Here is a 26,901-nt window from a genome sequence, read left to right on the forward strand (position 1 = left end):
TGCATGGGCATGTAATCCCTTCACTGTCCCTTCCTGAGCAAGGAGGGGACTGGCAGTGGGTGGAACAGACACAAGCAAGAGAAGTCTTTTGACTTGTGGGCAGATTAACTCAAGCCTCCTCCTTATCAGGCAGCAAGCCCAGTGTAGGAGAGGAGGCTAGCAGTGGATTAGGGCGCATTCTGCCGGTCAACGTGACTCACAGATCCTGGGCCACCTCCCCTCCCACCTAGAAAGGGAGCAGGTACATAAAAGGCAAAAATGAAGTTGGAATAATATTCCTCCTCCATTCCACTCCCACCCCATCAGACAGGAAATGGAAACTCGGAGACGAAGGGAAGAGCAGAAGACCAGAAGTCAATTTGTCACCCATCATTAGGTACGGTCAACCACTACCTCCCAAGTGGTTCTCAAAACACTGACTTCTTTTCCCCCTCATACTCACCGCATTCATTATAGAGAAAACGCTTTAGTCTGGAAGAACGGGGGGGGGGACCTTAATGCTCTTCTCCCCTGAATGGTCTTATTTGCTGGGAAGGTACAGCTACTGCACACAGGGAATCCTAGCTTTCAATGTTGGGACATGGCAACAGGTTTTTTTGAACAAAGTTTTCATCAGACGCAATTTAATAATCATCTGAGGGCTTATAAAGCACAGCAGGATTTTGTATTGCCTCCAGGGCATAATAGGAAGCATCCATTTTCTAAGACTTATATTACAAGGGTCAAAATGTGGATTATGGGAGGTTTCTCACTTATATAGTGAAAATGACATGGACTTGCTTCATAGTCAAACTGATTGGGGTTGAATCCTGGCTCTAGACTTACTAGCTGCCTGTACTCGGGCAGGGTCATCTCCGCAAGCCTCAGTTTTCCATCTGTAAATCTGATATAAAGGCATTGCCTTAAGGAAACAACTGGATGATTATAAAGCCCTTAGCACAATGCCTCACTCATAGCAAGCACTTAGTCAAGTCAACTTTATTTTGCCCATTCTGTTCTTTCGAATTCTATTTCGGCTGCATGAAAAATAAACATGCAGAGAAAGAGCGGGGGGTGGGGGTGGGAAACTACAGAACTCCTAACTGTCCTCCTGGATGGGAGGTCAAAAAGCTGGTGATGGAGGTATGGGTCTGGGAAGATGACCGGCACTTCCACAGGGGGGCGCTACACTCCCCGTTTTATCTAATCCTCACCGACATCGTGCAGTTGTGAATGCAGGCTTCTTAGAGACATCAATTGAGGATGCCATCCTGACTTATGAGTGAAATTCCCCAAGCCCATGCCAGAGAAACCTCTGCATGAGCGTTCCTGCACTTGTAAAGTCAGAGGTATATTCCAGCGCTTTGGGTAAAGTGCTGCAGGTCAGCCTTCCCACGGTGAGTTAGGAAAGGAGAGGACACTAGGAAGAGGGCCTTAGGCCTTTGCTGCGCCTCCTTACGTGGTCCCAGAGACACGTGGTAGCTCTCCTCTGTTGTCAGTCACCCGTGGGCATCTATAAGCACGACTGTTGTTTTTTTGTTTTGTTTTAAGATTTTATTTATTTTAGAGAGAGAGAGCGTGAGCAGTGGGAGGGGCAGAGGGAGAGAGAGACTCTCAATACAGACTCTGTCCTGAGTGTGGAGCCCGACTGGATACCCCCACCCCGAGATCATGACCTGAACAGAAATCAAGAGCTGGACACAACCAACTGAGTCCCCCAGGCACCCCTAAGCACAACTGCTTCTAAGAGATTTTGCTTCAGATACTGAGCCTCATCACTGAACTGGTTGTTATTGAACTAATTATTTCCAAATGACAGCTAAAGGCTCCCTTTTATGTGCTGGCCCATTGTCTGTCTTATTAGTAATGTGCCTCAATTTCAGTTGGGTCAGCTGATGACAGGTCTTGGCTCAGAGAGGTGGACTTTCCAGTGAGGACTCCTTGCATATGTCTCGGCCACCTCAAGGGTTTTTCCATGACAGTTCACTCACACAGGATGGGGTAAGCTGTCCAGTGGGCACCCAGGATGCAAAAAGTTGTCTTCAAGTGTGAGCAGAAAAGCTCCCTGGGCACCCATGATGTAACTCCGGCTAGAGGACAGGGGTTGTGCTCGGCAATGCTGAGGGCAGTCCCCTGCAGCCCAGGGAAAGTTGGGAGGACCTGTGGTTTCTCAAGAGCCAGAGATGAAGAAGGATTTTTTTTTTTTTTTTGGAAGATTTGCTCCAATGGTGACTGCTTTGTTTGCGTTGGCTCTGCACAAGATGGCTCCTGTTGGCTGCCCTTACCCCAGGGCCCAGGATGGTGTGGGGGCTGAAGGCAACCCTATTCCCACAGCATTGAAAGGAAAGCGCTGGGAAGGTCAGACAAAACCAGCCAGCATCCTGCTGGGGGAAACACCTCGTTTCGCAGTCAAGTGGGAGAGTGAACCCACAAGGAGAAGTGAGGTTTTTAGTCTGCTAGGTTTCAGTCTGAAACACACCGTATTGAAAATGAGGCAGTGGAAGATGGATGCGGCATGGACTTGGAATCCAGCATCTAGTGGTTCACTTTTGTCTTTGCCTCCAATAAACAATGTGCTCTTGGGTCTCCTGTTTGATCAAACTGAAATGGGGATAAGCCTAGGGATGTTGTAGGGTGGTTGTGTGGTTACATGGAAGAACACAGATAAAAGATACGGTACATAGCGTATGCCTAACATGATTATTTCCTTTTCTCTTCAACTTCCTTCATTTCCAAAGCCTCGACCAACAGTGGGTAATTTCCTACTAAAATCCAATCTCTTATCTCCCTAACAGCAGAACGCTGATTTCATGCAAAGGCAGCCATGAGCCTCACTGAAAGACCACATCCTGTAGCCTCTCTTGCAGGTCGAGGTAGCAGAAGTCAGTGAGTGGGGCTTTGGGGAAACCCCCTTCCACCCTCCTCCCACCCAGGAACCACCCAGGAACCAGGGCCTGAGCTCAGCCTGGTGCCCAAGATACACTAGCTGACTGAACAGCAAGAAAAGTAATAATAATAGAGACAACTAACGTTTGTGAGTGTCACGCAATGCCTGTCAATGTGTGAAGCCTTTTACTTGTTTCATTTCATTTAATCTTCAAAAAGACTCTAGGAAATAGTTTCTACATTAACATCTATTTACCAAAATTAGGAACCTAGAGTATAAGAATCTATGAGTAAATGTGTGTAGGCAGGAGTGAAAGAACGTCTGAATGAAGATGTGAACACATGAGTGACGGGGCCAGTTGGTTTCAGGGAGGAGAATGAGAGGTGGTGGGTAGGTTTAGTCTTCCATCGCTGCTGCAACACAGGGTCACAAATCTGCGAGTTTCAAACCACATGCATCTATCACCTTACAATTCTGTAGAGTAGAAGTCTAACACGGGTCTCGCCGGACTAACATCAAGACGTCAGCAGGGCTGTGTTCCTTTCTGGAGGCTCTAGGGGAGAATCCGTTTTCTCATCTTTTCCAGTTTCTAGAAGCCACGCATATTCCTGGGCTCCTGGCTCCCTTCCTCCATCTTCAAAGCCAGCAAAACTGGGTCAAGTTCTCCTGCTGCTGCTACCCTGCAATGTCTGTTCTGGCTGCTGCTTTCAGGGACCCTGGTGATTACACCGGGCCTGCCTAGATAACCCAGCGTGATCTCCCTACGTTCCAGACAGCGGACTAGCCACCTCAGTTCCATCTGCATAAGGTAGCGTATGTACAGTTTCCGAGGATGAGGACGTGGACCTCTTTGGGGACCATTACTCTGCCTACCACAGTAGGTTTTTTCAGAGGATTTCTCCTCATTCAGAAGAAAATGTTTGTGATAGGAGCAGCTGCAGCTCGTCCCTAACCCCATGGCAGGATGTCAGATCTCAGTTTAAAGATTACAGGAAGACGAAACCGATTTGGCTCATTTTCCTGGCAGGGTGGTGGGGATACAGCTGCCGTCCCATAGTCTCCTGCTGTCACCTTCAGATGCAGACTCCCAGGCAGTCCTCTGGGGGGAGGACGAGGATAACACTGGCCAGTCGCAATGCTGGGTCACAGGGCTTGCCGTATTTAGTACCCAGAGGCCACTAGCCATGTGGGATTGATTTTCAAGAAATCAGGAAAATGCGAGAGAAGGAAATTGCATTTGTGAAGCCAGGCTCAATCTCTTCTTAATCATTTTCAAACTCATGTCTTCAACCAGACATAAGATTTAGGGTTCAGTGTGGGACCTGATGGCCTTAAGAGGGAGAGACACTAGCCCCAGGTGGCCCAACTACTAAGTGACAAAGCAGAAACAGGGACAGGGGGCCTTCTGTCCAGCCTCTCCCTGAACAACCCTCCCCACCCACCAGACCCCATGGCCAGACTACTCTTTGGGCCTTTGAACCACAGCCTTTAAATCCAGAACAACCGCTTTATGCCCTTAGATGTGTATATCTTTCTGTCAGAATTCATGCTACCTCCAGAAAGCAACCTCCCACCCCTCGACCCAAGTAGCCCATTTGTCTTCTGGTCCTTCCTGTGTCCACGTCAACCATTCCATGTCTGCTACCCATGTCTGCTATCTCTGTCATGTCTAAGATGGGTCTCTCTCACTTGACCTTGGGTTTCTTTAGTTCCCCACTACCGCCTGTGCTCCTGCCGTAGTGTCTTTCCCTGCCACTGACTATCTCTAAATCTTTGCTGCTTAAAAGACAAGTGGATGTTTCCAGTTGACTCTAGTCCACAAATACTTTCCTTTCTCTATTTCACCTTAGCACAGCAGCCTCAAAGCAAATCAGCTACTTTTTCTCCAGTACCTCAATGAAAAAAAATCCTTAACACTTTCTTAGGAACTACTGGGTCCCCACACAAGTCTCCGTTCACGAATGCTTTGCAAGAAATGTCTCTCTACTCTGCACCCAAAAGCAGAAGACAAAGTAGTTGGTCCTTGAGCCACCTTGAAGTTTCTGCAAGGTGAAACGAGGTAACAAGAAAGCAAAGTCCATTCGGGAGGCTGAGAGAGCAGCGCCCCTCCCCCAGGCTCTGTTGCAGAAACCCAAGCAGATGGAGGGTTTTTGCCTAGCTGAGCATTGCTAAACACCATTGTCTGAACAGAAACACTCCTAGGTCAGATCTCCCAGATAAAAAGGTAATTACAATTAATCCCTCCTAATTGCTATCCTTCTGCCCGGCACACTGGAAACAAATCCTCACTCATTCTTGCCAGAGTCAGAGAGGTGAGTGAAGCCTTCTGTGCTGCCTGTGGAACTCTCTAGATGAAAGACCCGTGTCCCCCACTTTGTGGATAAGAAGGCTGAGAATAAACAAGGCACATGTTTCTGGAATTGCTGGGGTGGTGGGAACATCTCTTTGAAGCTGCATCTCTCCATTGCCAAGAGAGTTAAATAAAGGGGATAAGATGCCCGTGGGCTGGTGAGCACAAAACTAATCTGAAAGACTGTCCATCTTTGTCTGAACCTCATTGAGGGGAGCTGACTTCGGGGGAAGCACCTCCTTTATAGCAAAAACTGAGCTAGACATTTCTACATTATTTCATTTAACCTCCATAATGTATAACCCTGTATATGTTATAAATTCCATTTGCTAGCTGACAAATCTCTGACTCAAGGAAGTGAAGTGACTTGTCCAAGTCTCCCCAGGCAGCAGAAGGGACAAAACCCAATTGTGAATACAGTTTATTCATTCATTTTGATTCCTTCTTGAACAAGTATTTATTATAGAATTATGGGCATTGTAGCCATAGACAGACAAACCAGGCCACCGGGAGAAGCCAGAGTCCCTGCAGGGCTGGGCATTCATCTCAAGCTGGCCTGGTCTATCCTAACAAGCAGGACATGCTGAGTAGCTGGGGCCAGGTCCAAGGGGGGAACCTCATGCCCTAGAAAAATCTGTCTCATTCGGCATTATCCTCCTTCCTAGGGCAAAGGTAATTACAGGATCACAAAATGCAGTTTAACAAGAGCTTCCATTTTTCCCAAGCCTGGGAGAAATGCCCCAGCACAGCCCACTGGTCCACAGCCATGTCACCAGCAAGCAGCAGGACAGACCAGAGAGAGAGGGCTGGAACTGAGTGGCCGAGCTGGGTAGACCGGGCTGTGGACTTCAAGGGCAAGTCCTGGGTTCAAGCACTAACCCTGACACCTCCTAGCTTTGCAGATGTCACGTCACCTCCTGGAGCCTCCATCTCTCACATAGTCAAATAACAATTCCTTCTTGTAGCTTATGGTGGGGAATCGAAGGAGGAAACATATGTAGCAGGCACTGTAAACCAACAGGATAGGAAGAAAAATCCACCCAGAGCTGGCTGGGCAATGTAGGAAGGTTGCAGAGGGAGTCAAAACAAAGCAGGGTGCCCAGGTGGAAGAGAACAAGCCCAATGAAAGCAGGTGCCACATCTGTGTCCCAGAGTCTAGAAAACAGTCTGGCATATAATAGGCATTTTTAAAAATTTTTTGAATTTAGAAGCAGAGGACAGAAGGCAAAATTTTTAAAAAATAAAAAATAAAAAATTTGTGAATTTAGGGTGAATGAAAATTGGTTACTATCATGGTGGTATATGAAAAAGCCAACGATGGACATCCTGGTGAGCAAAACCTAATCCCAAGATCACGGGTCTAGGGCCAACACGTGGCCACAGAATGAGAGAAAGCCCATCATCCTTTGAGACCAAGTCCAGGAGGAAGGCAGAGCCTTGATCTCAAACAGGAAGAAAGAGCCTGCGATCTAGCTATGGGGCACTTGACCTGGCAAGACTGGCTGCTGGGATGAGTAGACAAGGCTCCCTGGACCTCCTCTCTGAACCAGCCAAGCCCATTAGAACTAGGACCATTCAAGACATGACCATTGCTCTGCAACTTCTGGCCAATTTAGAAGAAAGACAATGACATCCAAAGTCAATATCACGTCCCCCAAATACAACCAAAAGGGTTGTACCAAGAAACATGGTGGATTCTGGGTGGCAGACAGCAGGGGCTGATGCCGCTGGCCTGCTCCTTGCCCTGGCCAGGCCTGGGTGGCCTCAGAACTTGGCAGGGCAAGGCTGGGGGAGGCCAGCCCACCCCTCACCCTACTTTGCACTCAGGCCAGGGCCCTGTGACTTACGTCCATCACCACCTGCCTCTATCTAAGCTCCCATCAGGGTCTGAAATACTGTTATGATCCAGCATGAGCCACGGCAGGCTACAATTAATTAATTAATCAGTTATACTCTATCAGCAAGTGCAGACCAGGAATGTTAAATAAACAAATTAAAGACTATGTTTCACTAAAGCTCAGCCCAATGAAATAATAATGAGGCAAAGTTAACTGCTCTGAACAGAAGACGGGGAGAATATTATAATGGAATATAGCAGTGCAGTAATATCCTAGAAAAATGCCAAGCCGATCCTGCTGTGGGGACCCTGCTGCCCCCGTGCCGTCCTTGGGGAAAGTGGTGGGACCCCAGAAGGGCTGTGTGTCCTGCTCTGCAGCCACACGGACCTGCACTTGAATCCCAGCTTGGCCGCTTATCAGCAAAAACCCATCCCAGCATGTGCTTATCAAAAAGTCCCTCAGCTGCTTTGAGCCTCAGTTTCCTAATTTATTAAAAGGAGGAGGAAGAGAATAGCAGTTATCTGTCAGTGCCACCTGCACCCCTGCCAGTACTCACTTTTTCAGACACACACGCAGGGCTTTCTCACACTGCAGGAATGTGGCTGTCTGCTCTGGTCAGGCCACTGTACTGGGGGGTTTGACTCCCCTGGGGGCAGCTCTCCACCCATGATGAGTGTGGGTTGGTGGATCAATACCTCAGCTCCTCACCCTGGACAGGACAGGTCCAAAGCCCCACAGACAGCCCATGGGAGTGGAGACCCCACTCTCAGAGCCTGCTCGCTCTTCACAGACACTGAATTGTCTTCCTTCCCACCTAGTCTCACTTTTCCTCTGAACCTTCTGGTGCTTCCCTGATTACTTCCAAGATCAACCACTTGCCATCAAAATCTGCTGCTAGGGGGAGCCTGCCTGAGACTAGTTCCTTGAACAGCTTTTGTGAGTTATATTCCAACATTCTGCCCCTTCCCCTTTGGCTACTCCATAGTCCCCAGTCATAGGAGCCACAGAGATCTAGCCTTCTCCAAGGATGGGGGTTCCATCCATTCCACTTGCTGCAGAGCCCAGGAGACCTTGCCTTTATGGATGCTCATTCAGTCGGCAAATATTTACTGAGAGCCCCGTGTGCCAAAACCTTGTCTAAGGCCTGGAGGTCCAGTTGTAAAAAGCACAGGTGGACCTCACCCAGCTTGCTGAGAGGCACAACACACACCCAGGGCATGCCTCAGATGCAGGGAGAAGCCACAATCACAGCACAGGGCTAGGTGGGGGGCTCCCCGGTCTGGGCCTGGGAGGGGAAGCCAGACACAGTTGGCACGACCCTCAGCCTCTGTAGCTCAAAGTAGAGAAGTTCAGACCCTGTTGAAAATAAGCTGAGTGCTTCAGAGTCTTCAAGAAGCTGGCTCAATCATTCTCACAGAATCTGTGTTTACTCATCCAGGAACTGATATCTGGGCAATTCTCCAGCATCACTGTTGGATGATAATGTTCCTTCCCAAGGCTTTATCTATACAGATCAGCATCTGTGGCCGTCAGGCAAGGTCTCTATTTTTCCTCTTCCCAGGCCTTCTGTTTAGAACCTGTACATGGCCCCCAGGGAAGGCCCCTCACTTGTACTGGGGCAGGAGTATATTACTCTCCACTAATGACACTGTCATGCAAGAACCTTGTGGGCATCTTCTGAGCTCCTCCACATGGAAGACATCAGCTCTGGGTTCTGGCACAAACAGATAAACAGTGCATCTGAAAAGCAAGGAGCAAAGTTCCCAGAGAATGTTCTAGAACTTGGAGAAGAGGGATCCCGGGGACCAGGGTTACACGATGGTCCAGTCACAGAGGCGTTCCCTTCTCTCCCCCACTGGGGTCTTTGAGAGGTCGCAGGAAGGACGCCAGTGATGCTCAAACCAAAGAGACAGTAATTATCTCAGAGTACAGCTTCCAGTTAGGGCCCTTCTAATGGTGATGGGTTTTCCTTGCCAGTTACAGGTAAAAAATGTAGGTGACAAATGGTGATAGGGGGCTGCAGTACACCTGGACACAGGTCCATCTGCCAAAGAATATTAATGTGTTCCTCTCATGCCCTCCCCATCGCGCATGCACATACCCACACACACCTGCACACACAAACGCACACACGTGCGTGCACATTAACACTATCGCACCCAGTAATCGTAGAGCAATCAGAGCGCTCTGTGGTGTCATGTGATGGTTGCAGGATGGTGTCTGTATCATCCACCAGGGTCTGCTGGATTTCTCCTTCCCTCAAGCACATGTTTCTTACTGGGACCTGGATCCCATGCTCTGTTCTGCCCAAATATGACTCGTGGTAAAAAGTAACAATAATGATACTAACAACTGATAAACCACTACTTCCTCGTGGCTTCCCCTATGCCAGACCCTATACTGAGCGCTTTATGTGCATTAATTCAGGGGTTAGCAAATGATAGTCTGAGGGCTGAATCCACACCACTCCCCACATATTGATATAAATAAAGTTTTATTGGAACAGCCCCACCCACTTACGTATGTACCGTCTGCAGCTGCGTTAGCAGCGCAATGGTGGAGGTGAGTAACTGAGGCTGAGACCCTCAAAGCCTAAAATATGTCCTACCTCACCTTTTTTGAAAACATGTTGCCAACCCATCCATGAGTTCACCTGACCCTTACTGAAGCCCTGTGACCTGGAGATCACTGTAAAAGTACTTCACACAAGGAATAAGGAGGCAGCAGCTCTTTGGGTCAATGGACGCATGCATCAGAAACAGGTGCAGGAACCTCAGAATATTTGTGGGACCTGGAGAAGAGGAATTCACCCAAATCTATGGAGAGAGTCATGGCTTGGGTCCACCAGAATAGAGTAAAAGGGCATCCGCACCAGAGGCCCAGGAGAAGATGCCACCAGCACCAAATGACAATATTCCTGTGTGTTGCTCACTGACAGGAAGCTTCTGTTGCAGAGACACAGGGTAAGGACGCCTCATTAAATAAGGGCTCTCAAATTTAAAAATCATTCTCTATGTGACCGTTGAAGAATAAATGCCACAGCTTTTTGTTAGTACATGGTAAAACAGATCATGTTCTAATCCCCTCTACCTTGGTCTGATTGTAAAATGAACACCTTCTTGATGTTAGTCTGGTCATGATTATCCTAGAGAAGCAAAAAGCTATGAACACACTAATGTGTCCTTGGAAACTAAATTTCCTAGTAAGTATCAGTAGGATCACAGCAAAGGGAAACAAACTAAAGACTGTTCTTATTACTGATTGGACCTCACATGCTTAACTGTTTGCTACAGTTTGTATCCAAACACACGGAGCCCATAAAGTTATAAATGGTAGTAACACAAGGATATAAAAACAGGGGTTAAACCTGGTGATCGACAGACATAGCTAAAAACAGGGGTTAAACCTGGTGATCGACAGACATAGCTGAGGGAGAATTCTGCTCCTCTCTCAGTCCCTATGCCTACGTCCATATGCCCATGGCCAGCAGGAAGTAGCTACAGAAGACAGACTTTCACCCCATGCCCCTCAAGGATGAGGAGAACAAAACCAGAGGAGGGATTTGTTACCAGGTAGGTCCCAAGACCTGGCCTTGACTGCCCACCCGCTTCTACTGCTAACCATTGTCTTATATTTTCCCCTAAGCTCTTCTTTCCCTGCTTTCTTTTTAATTCGGGCAAATGACACCTGAAACCACCCCCAGGTAATGGTGACAAAAATCTCCTGCCCCCCAGGCCACCCAGAGCTTTGAGCTAAACCTGACTTGCTTCTGCTCACATGGACAATAGAGTGACCTCAGGAATGACCTACAATTCTCTTTACCTCATTAAAATACTAAAAGCTCCCCCCAAGGAGGAGCCTCAGCCTCACTTACCTGACATACTATGTATAGGCATGTTTCCTTAAGGCACATGCATCATGCCTGCCTTCGCACAGGATGACAAGGCTGCCCTATTTAAGCATTCATCCTAACCCTAAACAAAAGGAACCCATCCTCTCTCTCTCTCCCCCTCTCTCTCCCTCAGAGTCACAGTTTGGAAAGCCATTCCCCATGACCTCCTCATTTGCTGCAAATAAAAATTTTCTTTGAATGATAATTCAAAAAAATAGCATTTCACATAAAAATAAAGGAATTCAGAGAGGTTAAGTACTTGGTTCTAGGACACACAGCTTGTGAGGAAGAGAACAGGGGTTGAAACCCAGGACTTCTTTTGAAGGTGAATCCGAGATGAGGAACACGGTCCATAGGAGGACCAGAGAGGAAGGAGCAGGATGGGGGGCCATTAATCAATGAGATAACCAAAAGCCCCAGGGCAGTGGGAGGGACAAGACTCTCACAGGTGTTCTGAAATCTGGAAGTGATTTTTGTCCCTTCCTTTCCCCATCTCTGTGAACACTTAGTGGTTTGTATAATAAGATTCAGCATCATATGGAGCAATTTGTCACCTGACATCATGAATTTGCAGAGCCTGGTGAATAGCAGATGCTTAAATGTATTTGCAAAGGTTGCCCTGACTCTTTTTAAGCCTCTTTTCCATAGTGGATGGAGATTGGAGCAATGCTGTCCCAGTCCTAGAATTTCAGAATTTCAAAAGTGCCTCAGGATCTAAGAAGTTGCCCCCGCTCTAGAATTCTCGTCATCTCAGGAGCACCCCTCACTTAATTTGCTCTGGCTCTCGTGGGCCCATCAAGGACACCAGGCTGAGCCTCCCATGTTTCCACTGCCCTCGTAGGTAAGGTGACCACACCTGGGTCCTCCCCAGCCGGAGGTGACTCCCAACTACAGCTGCCTTCACAGCCTACAGAGTCGTGTGCAAACAGACAGGAGTCTGCTGCCCCTGGTCTGATGCAGAGCTCAAGGTCTGTTCCAGTCCCACCAGGACTAGTGTGGAGTGTGGCCTGAGGACTGGTGCCCTGTCCATTCTCAGAACATCCCTGGTGAGCTGAGTGTGAACTTGCAAACCCTGGTTCGCTTGGAAGGACCCCTTAGAGCTGTAGGTGTGTATCCTCCTTCCAACAGACATGGGCCTGCCACACTTCCCTACGGCCGCAAAGGCTTTGGAGTGGGAATTTCCTCCAGTCAGAAAAATCAGAGCTGAGCAGGTTGGTTACACAGGTATTAATTAGCGTAACAAAACCCCAATGTTAAAAGGATAACCTCACAACGATCTCTCAGTCCACACGGGGTGTTGTGATATATCTCCTGCATCTACAGCAACTTCAATGAGACTGATAATGACATTTAAATGGGAGATGAAGTTGGGGCGCCTGGGTGGCATAGTCGTTAAGCGTCTGCCTTCAGCTCAAGGCGTGATCCCAGCATTCTGGGATCGAGCCCCACATCAGGCTCCTCTGCTAGGAGCCTGCTTCTTCCTCTCCCACTCCCCCTGCTTGTGTTCCCTCTCTCGCTGGCTGTCTCTGTCAAATAAATAAATAAAATCTTTGAAAAAATTTAAAAAAATAAAATAAAATAAAATAAAATAAAATAAAATAAAATAAAATAAAATAAAATAAAATAAAACAAAATAGGAGATGAAGTTGAATTTTCCTTACTGCAAAGGAATAGGATTTGGAAACCCGGTGATAGGATTTTTAGCCAAGTTCTGTATTTTATAAAAGAGGAACTCATGATAGGAAGCTTGCAATTAGATCAAGGGTCCAACTCAGGCCATGACATCTCCGAAATATCACTATCTTGGGCACATCCCTCAGAATGTCCAACCTGCGTTCTTCATTAATAAAATGACAACAGTAATCTTTCCCTCCTTCAAAGTAGTCAGAGGACAAAATACAGATGTAAATTCCTGGGGCTTGATTGGTCCTCCAAAGACACCTCCTTAGAAAAAGTGTGCTGCCTGGCAGGAGGGAAACATCACACAGAGCACTCAGGACCAAAGGGAGCGAACCACACAATGGGGGAGAATGTCAGCAGAAGCAGGAGGGGAGGCTACAGGGAAAGCAAGTGTTTGATCTTCATCTGCGAGGGTGATATGGCACGGTTGCAGCATTTAAGACAGGGGAGAGAAGGCAAGCCTGGTAGAGGGATGGCAGGGGTGAGGGGGTGCAGGGGCAGCCGTGGGCCTCAGCCTTCAGTGGTAAATGGGGAGACTGTGCTGATGGGGCAAGCAACTCAGGGTGCCTTTGTTTCTCTCCTCCCTCTTCCTGGGTGAGGGGAAGCTGAAGGATATTTTACCCCCCAGGTCAGCTTGGAATTGAAGAGCTCCAGCATTTGCGCCCCCTCTGCGACCAGCCAGGGGGAGAGGAGCCCCAAAACCTAGACACAGAGAAGGCCAGGACAAGGATGCTCAGAGAGCTGGGAGTTGCCTGAGACCATGGGCATGGCCCACACTCACAGTGAGAAAACTGCAGCCAAGAGGGAGCCAGCCAATCAGCCTGACACATCAGACATTCTAGTTTTCGGAAACATGTGCTATTTTGATCTGCTTACGGAAAGAGAAACTCCAGGGGCCCGGAGAATGGGTTTTTGTAGAGTTTGGCATTGTTCAACATGATCTAAGATGCACTGCCTCAGCTTTTGCATGAAAAGGTACCTATGGCCCAGCGAGGATGCTGTGACAAATGGCATGCCTGGCCCAGTGTCCCCAACCTGTGCCCAGAGAGCCTCCGAATACCAGCATGGTGTAGGAAAAAGTCTCTGAGGTGAGAAGTTTTTGAAAAGGGCTCAGCCACACTCTTTGCGGGTGTGGGGCTTTGGCGGGGGGTGGGGGGCGTGGACAGACGCTGCTGCAGGTTAAAACTCTGCAGAGGAGAAGCAAGCATGCTATCAAGTTCACACCACCGTCCTGCCCCCGCCCTGCTGTTTTCTCTAAAAGGCCCCAGAACAGCATTGCTGCTCTGGGGATCCACAGAGCGTTGCAGAACGGACAGAGATTGCGATACAAAGCAATGTAGCGTCCTTGTGTACACGGGCCATCCTGGACAGGTGTGCACACCTGTGCTCAGGACGTGGCACGAGCCTCGGCTTCCTCCAGTCTGTCCCCTCGCCGGTCTATCCCTAGCTGCCTGACGCTCCCAGAGAACCAGCATTCATGGCAGCCGACCGTGTGCCTAGCCCCGTGCTTCCTTATCTAATTGAATTCTCCTGGTATTCATTTTCATGGGTACCGTATGAGGTAGTTACCATCAATGCCATTTTGTAAAAGAGGGAAGAAACCAAGACAGCTCAGGGAGAGTAGGAATCCTGCCAAGGTCCCACAGAAAGAGCTGGGAGTTGAATCACACCTGCCACATTTGGGTGGGCATCTCAGCCCAGTGACATGTAGAGAGACCCAAGGATAAATGCTCATGGCTTCTCTGTGGTTGAGAAGAGAAAATGTGGGGTGTAGAAGGTGGGGCTCTGGAGCAGAAAGCCAGAACTCAAAACACAGCCACTGTCTGTCTGGCCACCAGCTGACTGAGTTTGAGTACAGCAGGTTGGCTTGGGGGAAGGTGGAGCCAGCAAAGCCAACCGGTTTGACATTCCATAGTTGTGTCACTAGGGCGCCTCACGCCTGGACTCTGAGGCCTGCAGGTGAGTCCCACTCGGATCCTGGGACTCAATCTGACTTACCAGATAATTGATTATGTCCACAGATGTAAAACCAAGGAAACTGAGCTTCTACTCATCAACAGAACAGCTGAAAGTAATGTGGGTTTACTTTCCTTTGAGTTTATCATTTCATCTTCTTCCCTTACTCCCTCCTTTATCTCTATGTACGAAGCGAACTCTGGAACCTTCTATTCTGGAAATGAGTGTGCGGGACTGTTCGGCATTATCTTCATCTCTGATTCCTTCCTCCTTGCCTCCACCACCTCACACCCCAGATCAGAGTCAAGCATCAAGTTCTAACTCTTCCACCAGCTGCTGTGTGGTCTGGGTCAAATCTTTGCCCTCTCTGACCCTGTCTCCTCACTTGTTGTCATAAGCAGAATAATGGTCTCCCAAAGAAGTCCACATCCTAATCCTCGAAACCTGTGAGCTTAAACATCAAAAGAGACTTCACAGATGTGGTTAAATTAGTATCTTTGAGGTCGGGAGATTATGCTGGGTTACCTGGGTGGGTTCAATGTAATCACACAAGGGAGCCGAAAACAGACCCTTATAGATGGCAGCAGCATGAGGACTCAGCCCGGAGTTGCTGGCTTGGAATGGAGGAAGGAGCCATGAGTGCAAGACTATGGGCTGTCTCTAGAAGCAGGAAAAGGCAAGGAAACAGACTCTCCCCTGGAGCCTCCAGAAGGAACACAGCTCTGCCAACACCACTATGTTAGCCCCATGAGATCCATGTCAGACTTCTAACCTATGGAACTGTCAGATAACAAACTTGCATTGTTTAAGCCGCTAAGTTTGTGATAAGCTGTTACAGCAGCAAGTGGAAGGTAATACGCATGGATAAGGAGGAAATGATGTTCATCACCTCCAGCTCAGGTGAAAAAGTCAGGTGATTTTTGTCTCGGTTGGTGGGATCATCTCTGCAGCCAGAGCTTTCACCAACAGCTGTGCTTCCCAGACTCTCTGCCAGTGGTGACACCTTCCATTTAGTTCTGTGACCTCAAGGATCTAAACAGTGTCTCAGGAGCTACAGCCCCTGGAAGCTGGCTCATTGGTTCCCCTGGGTCTGGGGTCACAGAAACTGGATAACATTGACTAAAAACAGTGTTTCTTAACATTTATTAAGTATCTACCTTGTGTCTAGCATTTTGTTAGGCAATTTCACAAGCCTTATTTCATTATTTTACTCATTTCCTAGGGGATACCTAATTATTATTATTCTCTTGTGGCATCTGAAGAATATAATAAAGACAGTTGAAGCATCTTTCCCAAAGTTACCCAGGTAGCAAATGGCACAAATGGAACTCGAGCCAAGGTTTTCCAGCTGCAAATCCCATGGTCTAACCCAGCGAATGGGGTGGGAAGGCATCCGAGTACATTTGGGGTTGACATCAACAAATAAAACAGTCAGATAAATAGACAGGTGTAAACCACTTCCAATTCCTTTAAAAGCCACAAGTGAAATGGTAAAGTGCCTGGCATATAGTAGGTGATCAATAAAAATGAGTTGACTTTTTAATAAAAGAGTAAATGTGTCTGGATCAAATGGAACATTCACTTTTTCCTGTTACACATTTCAAAGATGAGGAAACTTGCAGGAAAGAAGTCAAGGAGTTCAAAAACTGCACAACAGGAACCCAGGATCCGAGAGCACCAATGATTAGCCTGGGGTGGGGGGTGGGGTGGACTCACCCGTCATCTTAAGTTAGAGGTGGTGAGAAAGGAGGTTTCCAAAAAGGGAATTACAAAGAGATTGGCAAGCCCATCATAAAGGTCACCCAAAGAGGAAAACGTCATGGCAATTTGCTTTTAGATGTCAGTGACCAGACCTCCCGCTGCTTCCAGGAAGCCAGCAATCGGGGAGTGAGGGGCATCATGTTGTCCCCATGCCCTCCTTCCAGAGGTCTCCGTGGGAGACTCAACCAACTCCACAAAGAATTCCAAAAACAGGAGGATCCTTTAGAGCTGTCCCGAGTTGGGTAACAGGGCCAGGCCCTTAGACCCGGGGGAGGGGGGGACACACCACAGAGGCTCCCATGGATATACAAAGTCTAGGTTGTACCAGGTTTTTCAAGAACCCATCCCTGGATTATGTCAAGGCAGCCTGGGCTCATCAGGAGGCTGCAAAGCCCAATCTGCTGGAGCCGTACCAAGTGCCCTCGGGTGGATGGCATCCTCAGCCATCTGTTTCCTCTTGACCCTGTGCCCAGAGTGGTGCCCCATAAGGCATGAAATTTCAGGTCCACCATTGGATGTGTGCCTGCTCTCAGAAGCTCTACTCTGTTGTGTAATTGCCCAAAGTATTAGGATCCCAGGAGTTGGAGGTGGACAGATAGACAGAAGCACTACTCTGGATCCGGTCTGGGCTTTCTCTCTCTGGAGTCAGGTTTCTAAGACAAGCACATCTTTAACCACACCCTGGTGATGAATCCATTTCACAGTTTGATGTCACTGTGCAGAGCAAGGTTGTGTGTGAAGGAGGCAGCCACACATACCCTGTGGCCCCATCACATGGTTTTCAGTACCAGGGCACAGCCGAGCACACAGAGCCTCACCTTGGCATCTCTGGGATGGGTTGGGAGCCTGTGCTTGGGGGCCTCTCAACAACAGCAGGAAACCTCAGCCCGTCCCACCAGAGAAGGCACAACTGGGCAGGGAACATGACTCTCTACGTGAGTATTCACTGGCATAGACATCCATCCTGTGTTCAATGCAGCTCGGAGCCAAGGCTCAGGAGTCCTGCGTTCAGGCCAAACAATGACATTCACTCATGTGGGAAAGTTGCTGTACATCGCTGGACATGGGTTCTCATGGTAAAATGTGTTTACCTTGCTTCTAATCTTTTACAAATGCTGTTCCTCTGCCTGGAGTTCCTGCTCCCCCTTCTTCTCCTTTACTGTCCTCACCCTTTAAGGTCCGGCCTCAGCATCTCCCTGCTGGGTGATTTCCCTAAACACGCCAGGCAATCAGATGGCTCCTCTTCTGTGCCCACTGGAACCATGTACACCTTTCTCATAGAACTTACTCTCCCTGCCTGCTTTCCCCACCATCCTGTGGGTTCCCTGAGGACAGGCACCATATTGTCCCCCAATCAGTATTCCTAACACTCCACTCAGGGTCTGCAGCAGAGCAAACACTCAAGAAGAATTTGCTTAATAAATCAATGGACCAATGCCATGTTGGGACCAGAGAAACACTAATGTCTAGAAATCTGTGGCTGCTATGTGGAGGGAACATATTCTCTCTTGTGAGACTGAGTGTGGCATTTTGAATAGACACTTCTCCAAAGAAAATATACAAATGGTCAATCAACACTTGAGTAGATGCTCGCCGACGCTAATCATTAGGAAAAAGCAAACCAAAACCACAATGAGATACTACTTCACATCCATTAGGATGGCTACTATTAAAAAAAGAAAAAATAATAATAAATGCTGGCAAGGCTGTGGAGAAATTGGTACGACCCTCGTGCACTGTTCGTGGGAATGCAAACTGGTACAGCCACTTGCGGAAAACAGTATGGCGGCTCCTCAAAAAATTAAACATGGAATTATCCTGTGATCCAGCAGTTCCACTTCTGGATATATACCCAAAATAATTGAAAGCAGGGACTCAAACAGATATCCGTACACCATGTTATAGCAGCATTATTCACAATAGCCAAAAGGCAGAAACAACCCAAATGCCTATTGATGGACAAACAGATAAACAAAAATATGGCATACTATACAATGGAGTGGTACTTCACCATAAGAAGGAAGGACATTCTGACCCACACTACAATATGGAAGAACCTTGAAGATACTAACCTAAGTGAAATAACCCAGACACAAAAGGACAAAGACTGTATGATTCCACTTACAAAAGGTACCTAGAAGAGTCCAATTTCTAGGACAGAAAGTAGAGCCACGGTTGCCAGGGCTGGGAAGGGAGTTCATGTTTCATGGGTTGAGTTACAGTCCTGGGAAGATGGAAAATTTCTGGTAGTCACGGTTGCAAAACAAGGTGGGCGTACTTAATGCCACCAAACTTTAAAAATGCCACTTAAAAATGGCAAGTTCTATGGTATGTATATCTTATTACCGTAAAAAAAAAAACTAAGAAAAGCATTTTTCTGAGGTAACAATTGCAGTTCAACCACCATCTAGCTAGTGCTTATGCACGTGTGAATGTCCTGTGATGGGGGCATCATCCTCCCCACTTACAGTCGAGGAAACCGACACATGTAAGAATATAGTGATTTGCCAAAGCCACACATCAATGAAGAAAATTAAGTCCAAATGAATCCTGCTCTTTCTGATTCCAAACCTACAAGGCCCCATGTTGTTGACATCTCCATGGATTAGGTCACCCCATCTGGGGTAGTGTCAAGCGACCTGCCTCGAAGGAAAGGAGTCTGATGAGAAAATTTGTCCATCCGCATGGTTACAGATCCCCTGGTGGGATCCTATCTTTTTGATCAAATCTAGGATGGGTTTTCCCAGTTCACATTTAGCAAGAGAAAAAATAATTCCTTTTCCCAAGTGTTAAATGTTGATGAAGCAGGATGATTTGTATACACAGAGTGGCATTCATTAGCCACTGAAGACAAAGAAAGTCCAGAGATGTACATTAGAGGCTGTGTCCCAACATTTGGTGGAAACTTGCCCCCAACTCAATGTCCAGTGGAAGTTAGGCAGAGGTCCCTGTGAACCCTTCCATGCTAGGGGCCTTTTGGGAAGCACAGCCTACAAGACTCCACAGATGATGCCTCCATGGTTGCCTACCTGCCCTGAGCCAGCTGGGAGGCCTGGAAGTCACCAGCAGCTGACTGGGCAGCAGTGCATGGTGGGTAATGAGTTGCCAGTCTTGCTGGCATCACTGCTCACAAGGGATCAAGAAAAATCACTATCACAGGTATCTTCTTATGACAAGAGGAAATGTTCCTGCTCCTCCTATACCCCAGAAGGGGTGAGGTTTGAACAGTCTTGTTAAAATGAAAACAGTAATAACAGTGGGTCAGCTTCCTTGAGATCCTACTGTGTGCTGTGCATGGGTGATGCCTTAGTCCCCGCCAAACTGCCCACAATGCTGTGAGCAGGGCTCTGGGATCCATCTGCCTTTGGAATTTGAGGACTGAGGCTCGCAGGGGTTAAGGAGCTCTTCCAAGGTCATATAATTCGTGAGGACAGGATGAGGAAGGAAACCCAGGTCCCCTGGCCTCTAAAGGCAACTCTCTTATCATGGTGGCTGGACATGAACTCTGACCAGACAGATTCAGAGTTAAAGGCCAGCTCTGGCATTTAATAACCATGGAATTTGGGGCAAGTTATTTGTTCTCTAAATGGGCATAAAGACATCACCCTTTCAAAACGGTTGCAAGGCAGTAGTAGGGATTGGGGCAGAAGAATGAGGCACATTTATATGGACAGGATCCAGACCAAGGTCTGATCTGGCCAAAGAAGGATCTTGTAGGAAGACTCAATCTTTATGGGCATAGTGGGCATAGTGGGCATTTGACTCTTAATATTTGCCTGTCTTCTCTCTGAACCTCCACTCCCTTCCTGGGCCTCATAAGCACTCAATGGACACCATCCCTCTGCTCTATGGGATGGCGGGACCTTGTGTCCAGGGTAGATTCAGGACTCACTGGTGCATTGCATGGTTGCAAGGAGGTAATGAAGGTACAGCACCTAGGAAGTGGCTGGCACACGGCAGGTGTATGCTACAAATGGTACGAAAATGCAAATAAACCAAGAACGGGTGTGATGCTGTGTTTCTAAGACAGCTGGCTGGGCTGTTCCATCTCTGTTTACCAAGACTTTTTAGTGAAGGATCCGGAACTGAGGTTGGAGCCTGATGAGTATTTCATTGGATGCACTCACCTCTCTTGGCTGGCTTCCTCCACCTGCATAGTTATGTCAGCCAAGTACCCAGATCCTTTCTGTTTATGAAACCCTTCCCCTGGAAGATCTTACCAACGGTCATCTTCTCAACTAGAACTGGCCAAGAATTGTCTATTGTCTCAATCCTTCAAAGGAAGTTTCTTTTAGACCCTTTGCTCCTAGGGACTCAACTGAAAAGCCCCAGAGCCCAGCCCAGCCCAGCCTGCACAGTGGTCCCGAGAAAAGCCAGAGGTCTGGGATACTCTTTTGATGGCCTGGGAGAAGGTGTGACTTCTGTTGGAGATGCCACCATTTCTGGGGCTAGAGGTAAGGCTGTCCTCCGCTCACATGGTCATTGTGCTGATCTCAGGCAGTTCATGATGAGAGATCAGCATCCTAACTGAAGAGCTTTGGGGCTGCTGGGCAATGCAATGTGGGACCAGTTGCAAAGAATGAGGGAGCTCTGGGTTGAGATGCAGAGAACTGAGAACATAAAGCCCTTGACAGAGTAAGTAGAGATGGGGGCTGGGGGGACATCAGCTGCTGTGGAACAGCCAGCATGGTTTGGTGGGAGCCCTGAGCTGGGGGAGGCAAGGCTAAGTTGGTAGGGACCCCACCCCCACACTAAAGATTGGCTTTTGTTCTAAAGGCAATAGCCAATGAAGGATACCAGACTGGATTCTTTTGACAATCTGACAAGTTATTTGGTTTGGAGACAGGGAAAGAATTCCAGAGAAGGTGTTGGAAGGACCAGTATTTTTACTACTAAGTGTAAATCCCTGAGTTCATTTTTTGTTTTTTTACATGTTTATATCCATCCGAGTGCTTATGATTCACTGTTACCTTTATGTAGACAAATTTTTCCCGGGCTGGATGGTGGCCTAGAATGCCCCAGCCCCCTGTCCTTTCCACACACAGTGCTCAGACCGGGCTCCCTGGAGTGCTCTGACCACATAATTTCTCTCCCTGCTCAAGGAGCCTCTGCTGTTTTCCATCATCTACAGAATAAATTCCAGCCTCCATCTCTGCCAAAATCCCACAAGTTCCCTTGACTTGGTTCCATACTTCCTTTTCAGTGTTGGTGATCATGAACCTCTGTCCCATGTGGTCAGAGTATATTCCTCACTCTTCCCATGACCAGGCCCTGGGCTCCCATCTGCAAGCCTTTTTACTGCCATTCCCTCTGCCTGTGAGCCTTTCCTTCCATACTTACCTTCTGCTCACATCTAAATTCTGGCACCCTAGGCCCAGCTCAAATGACACCCCTCCCAGGAAGACTGCCCGATCGCTCCAGCCCCCGTGCCACCCTGCCCCTAAAATTACTGCACTCTGTTAAAATTGATGATGAATTGGTTAGCAGTCCACTCTTCGCCTGTGAATGGCTAGTCGACAATAAGTCAACCTTATTCCTGAACAGAGGAACCTTCCTGAACAGAGCCTTTTGCATTAAGGATTTTTAATAAATGGGTCTTTTTGAGTGCTATACACTCAGGCTTTAGCTTCATTTCACTCCTAATTCCATTCACCTACAGAGTCTCACAGTGGGACCCCTTGCCTGTCCCCTAAGTCCCATGACCGCTCATGGGCCACAACATAAACTGAGGGTAACCAGAAACCACAGATAGGACCAAAATCCACATTTATAGCCAGGCTCACAACATAGTTGATTTCCTTAAAGGTAGTTTCTTTAACATCTAGCTGCAAGTGATTTAATGTAACCCTCTTCGGCTTATCATATAATTAAAATCACACCCCAAAATTAGGTTCTTGGGCAGATCATATGTCTTGATCTTGGTTTTAGGAAATAAAGCATACACTCCCATTTCTCTCTACCAGGCTGGACACATGTACATTTTTATAAATGTTTTCCAAATTGAGCTGGTCTGGGCAGAATTCAAAAGAGAGGAAATTAAACAGCATTCTGGGCATCAAATTTCCAAGTCCTGTCCTACAGGCACCAGAGTGGGAAGGTTTGTGGGAACCCTGAGAAGAATCAGAGAGTTCGGGGGGCGCCGTGCAACGTGATGGTGATTCTTATGATAGTTCTGATTCTGATTTAAGGCAAGGAACAGAGACCTACTCTCAAGGGGGAGTTCCCACTCCAAATCCTCTACTGCCTTTAGCTGGAGACAAAATGAGGCAGAGAAGTGTGTATGTTGCTTTGATGAATTTAGCCTTTATAAATTATAAATGAATTTATAATTCAGTTATAAAACCCATAGTTATTCTCCAGCCTAAAGGCATCAGCATGGGTGACTAGATCTGAATGTCATCCTGGCCCTGGGCTCAGCAGTGGGGAATAAGGCATAGAGCAGAGCTGAGGGGTGATAATCTGGGCTCAGCTTCTTGCCAGCTAGCTGCCAACTAGTCAATTACTGAAGGACCCTGATTCCAAGGCTAGCCCAAATGTTCATCACTCTCTTTCTATGAACTGTTCCACCCTTAAATTCACCAACTCTGTGACATTTCCACTTGACCTTCAAAAAGTTCTCTCCAGTTAAACAATTCTTAAACCAATCCCTTGATCTTGACCATATAGCAAACCCCTCTGACCACACACTAAAGAGCACCACCACACACCTTGTGCTCAAGCCCAATTCCAGGGTTAATATTTCTCTTTCTCTTGCCCTCACCCTTCCAATGAATTCATCGTCCTCTTTTAAGGTGTTGTTTCATAACCAGTTAAAGGGGGATAATCTCTCCCTTCCTCCAATGATGTAAGGATTAGATATAATGTACATAAAGCTCCAGGCCCACAGAAAGTACTCAAATGATATCTACTTTCATTACTATGCCCTCATTCGCTGAACAAAAGCCCCTGTGCCCCTAAATATTCACATAGCCTCTGAATATGTGCATTACAAAATGAATTGGAAGGAGATACGTCCTGGAGTCTAGGCGTGGAGGGGTGAATGCTCACGGCTCTGGGAGGGTGTGCAGGAGCTGAGGGTGAGAGCCACGTGCCATTAAACAAGACCTCTCTCCCATTAAAGCTCCAAAGCAACCCTCTAATAAACTATGATCATAACAGGCAAATGGAGATTTAACAAAAAGAAGAAGGAAAAAAGAAAAGGAAAACAAATGTGCTATTCAATCGAAAGCCATTTTGCTGCAGTTATGCAATTTCAAGTCAGAATCAGGCATTATGCTTATTTTCGTCTCTGATAACTAATACATTAGTTTGCGGCTAGATGCAACTATTACGGGAAAAACAAAATTCAATTCACCTGCATTTGTCACCAGAGTATTGTGTTTGCTACACAAAGGCAGGAGATTGAAATGAAAGATGCCTCTTATTGAATTTTAATTTTGAGAAAATGCGACCAATTTCTGGGTTTTGCATACACGGTCAGCCAGATGGTTTGAGGAAGGCTCAGTGCTCGGCATACAATCCACATCTAAGGCACCAAAACACATTCTGCTTAGGCACATCTGCACCCTGGCCCCGCCCTGTTGCATATTTACACTCAAGATTGTTAGTCTTTCTTATTTGGAGATTGTTGAAGCAGATGTTTGCCCATAATGAATCTGAAGAGCCCCCAAAGTCTCAAATAAGACACTTCCCCTTACTGTCATGGCTCCTGAGAAGCCCCCACCACAGCAGGCTCCCGGAAAGATAGGTCTCTATCCAACGCAATATCTGGGGTTGTCTGTTACCGCTTTATCAACACCAAATTCTCTATCAAATTATTTTGCTGTAGATCACCTTTTCTTTGACCTTTCCCTCGCGGCAAGGATAAAGCACACACTAGAAGGAGCCCTATCTGTTGACAGTGATAAAACAACAGGGAGGAGGTAGAAGCTTATAAGGAAAGTGTCTCTCTTAATTTTGCCTGAAAGATGTCAGAAACAAGAACTTGGAGCCAAGGAGACCAGAACTGTGATCTTTGCTTTGCCTCTGGCTTGTGACATGAAGCGAGTCCAATTCTTCGTTGTTCATAAAGACTGGGGTAAGGACATTCACCTGTCTGGGAGCAAGGGGTGGGGGTGGGGGTGGGGCCAGGATGGAGGTAAGGATCTTAAGTACAAGACCCAGCCCAGGGTCTGGCCCAGGATCTTGCAGGAAAGCTCAATCTTCCTAGGCATGGTTGGCATTGGATTCTTAATTTGTGTCTGTTATTTGAACCTCCACCCCCTTCCTGTGCTTGAGAAACTCTCCACTTTATGAGTCAGGGACAGTCTCTCAATATAGAAGGCAAAAATGCAAGATACTTCTTTTTTTCATCCCCACCATCCCCTTGCAACTAGAGGGAGGTATGTAACCTAGGATGTGCTTGGAAGAAATTGGGCAGTAGTGACGCAAAGATTCAGAACTGTAGAGACTCTGTTCTGGCAGTGGGTGGCCACAGTATAGGAGCCAATGTTGAACCTCCAGGGACAGTGGCGGCAGAGAGGGAACCTAGGCTTCAGTGACCCAGTGGCAGGGGAACCTCACAACTGGCTCTGTGGCCTTGATTTTGGCCATCACTCTAGGAGTTTCCTGGCACCCTCTGTTCTTATCCCTTTCTTAGTTCCTTCCTTCCTTCCTTCCTTCCTTCCTTCCTTCCTTCCTTCCTTCCTTTTTCTACTTGCAAAATAGTTTCCACATACCATAAAATATTGAGATAATATGATAGACACCTGTTTCACAACCACCAGCCTGATAAAATCTTAGCATTTTTCTACGGAATAAAAAATTATAGATAAACTTGAAGCCTCTCTAATCCCATTTCCTTTTCTGCCTTGCTGAGATAAACTCTATCCTGAATATGATAATTATCATGCAAAGACATATTTTTAGCATATAAAATTTACTTATTTAATTAAATTTATAAATTTCATATATGAATGTGTACAGCCCCCCCCCCAGACACACATACATACACTAGTAATACATGGGTGACTTCTGCTCCAGACAATTTGGCAAATAGCTATCCTGAGAAACCCTCTCATTATAAAATATGTAGAACAAAGACTCTTTTCAATGAATAGATAACTTCAGTAAAAAGTGAGGGAAATCAGTAGACTGAGTAAAGCAGATTGAGGTCTCTAATGTGGTGGGTCTCATCCAATCATTGAGGACCTGGATAGAGCAATACAGCTGAGTAAAAGGAACTTTGCCTTTGTGAAACTTGCACTGGGACAACAGTCTTCCCCTGCTCTTGGCCTGGGACTTAACACCATCAGCTCACCTGATTGTCAGGCCTTTGGACTTGGACTGGAACTAACCACCAGCCTTCTGGGTCTCCAGCTTGCCAACTGAGATCTTGGGACTCCATAATCACATGAGCCAATTCCTCACAATAAACTCTTGATAGATAGACAGACAGACACATAGATAGATAGATAGATAGATAGATAGATAGATAGATAGATAGATAGATGATAGATAGATAGATGGTAAGTATATCCTATTGGCTTTCTTTTGGTTCTCTGGAGAACAATAACAATAACAGATTTTGATACTAAGAGTGGTTCTAGAAGAAGAGAATTTTAAGGATGAGTTTTCTGAGTTTTTTCTGGGGTTTCTGGAATTTACTCTCAATCTGATTAGATTTAAGGACAAGAATGACTATTTCTAGTAGTAAAGAGAACACTGGTAGACCATGGCATGATCTGGCAGCAGAGAAATGCAACATGTCAGCATTGCATATTCCTAATGAACCACTTACAAGAAGCAGAGGGCTAGATGGCTGTGTATATGATACTTTTGAAAGTTTTTGGCAAACTAATGAATGTAATGAGATTGGCTAGTTGCTCCTAATGTCACTGGACAAAGTGGACAAAGAAAAAAGATGGGTTCAGGGATTCAAATTCCCAGCTCAAGTGCCACATACATGAGAATTCTAATACAAGCTTAAGAGGGGAGGACAAATGACAGTCACAGGAATGTCCAGTGGAGGCTCTGGGGTTACGGTGGAGTGGAGGAACGGCAGTGACAGTTCTTGGTGGGGGATGAAAACAATATGGCGGTGGAACAGACACTGGGCAAGGATTTCTGAATTGCTGTTAGGGGCCAGGCACCCAGGATCAAAGAGTTCTCCTCTTCCCTTTTATTGCCTTCTTATTTCTTGCTTTGTTTTTGATTATTAAATGAAACGAAGTATGTAAAGCCCCAAGTTTCAAGAGAACAGCATTTCTTTCCACAGAGGAAGAAGAAATAGAGATAGAGCAAAAAGCAGAACGAAGCATTTAGGAATGTGGGTCTGTGGCAGCTTCAAGAAATGGCCATCTTTGCTCAAGGACACAATCTGCTCCATGGAAGTCATATCTTGCCTTCTGGGCAGAAGAAAAAAAAAAAAACCAAAACTTTGTTCAAATATTATTGTTATAAAGTTATACAGGCTCAGTGGAGAAAATGTTCAGAGTAAAGAAAAGAAAATTAGAGATAGAAAAATCATCCATAGACTCAGCACCCAAAGACATTTACTGTTGGTAACATTTCAGGGTGT

Source organism: Ursus maritimus, unplaced genomic scaffold (assembly GCF_017311325.1).
Source record: "Ursus maritimus isolate PB19 unplaced genomic scaffold, ASM1731132v1 scaffold_19, whole genome shotgun sequence".
In the NCBI taxonomy this organism is placed as follows: domain Eukaryota; kingdom Metazoa; phylum Chordata; class Mammalia; order Carnivora; family Ursidae; genus Ursus; species Ursus maritimus.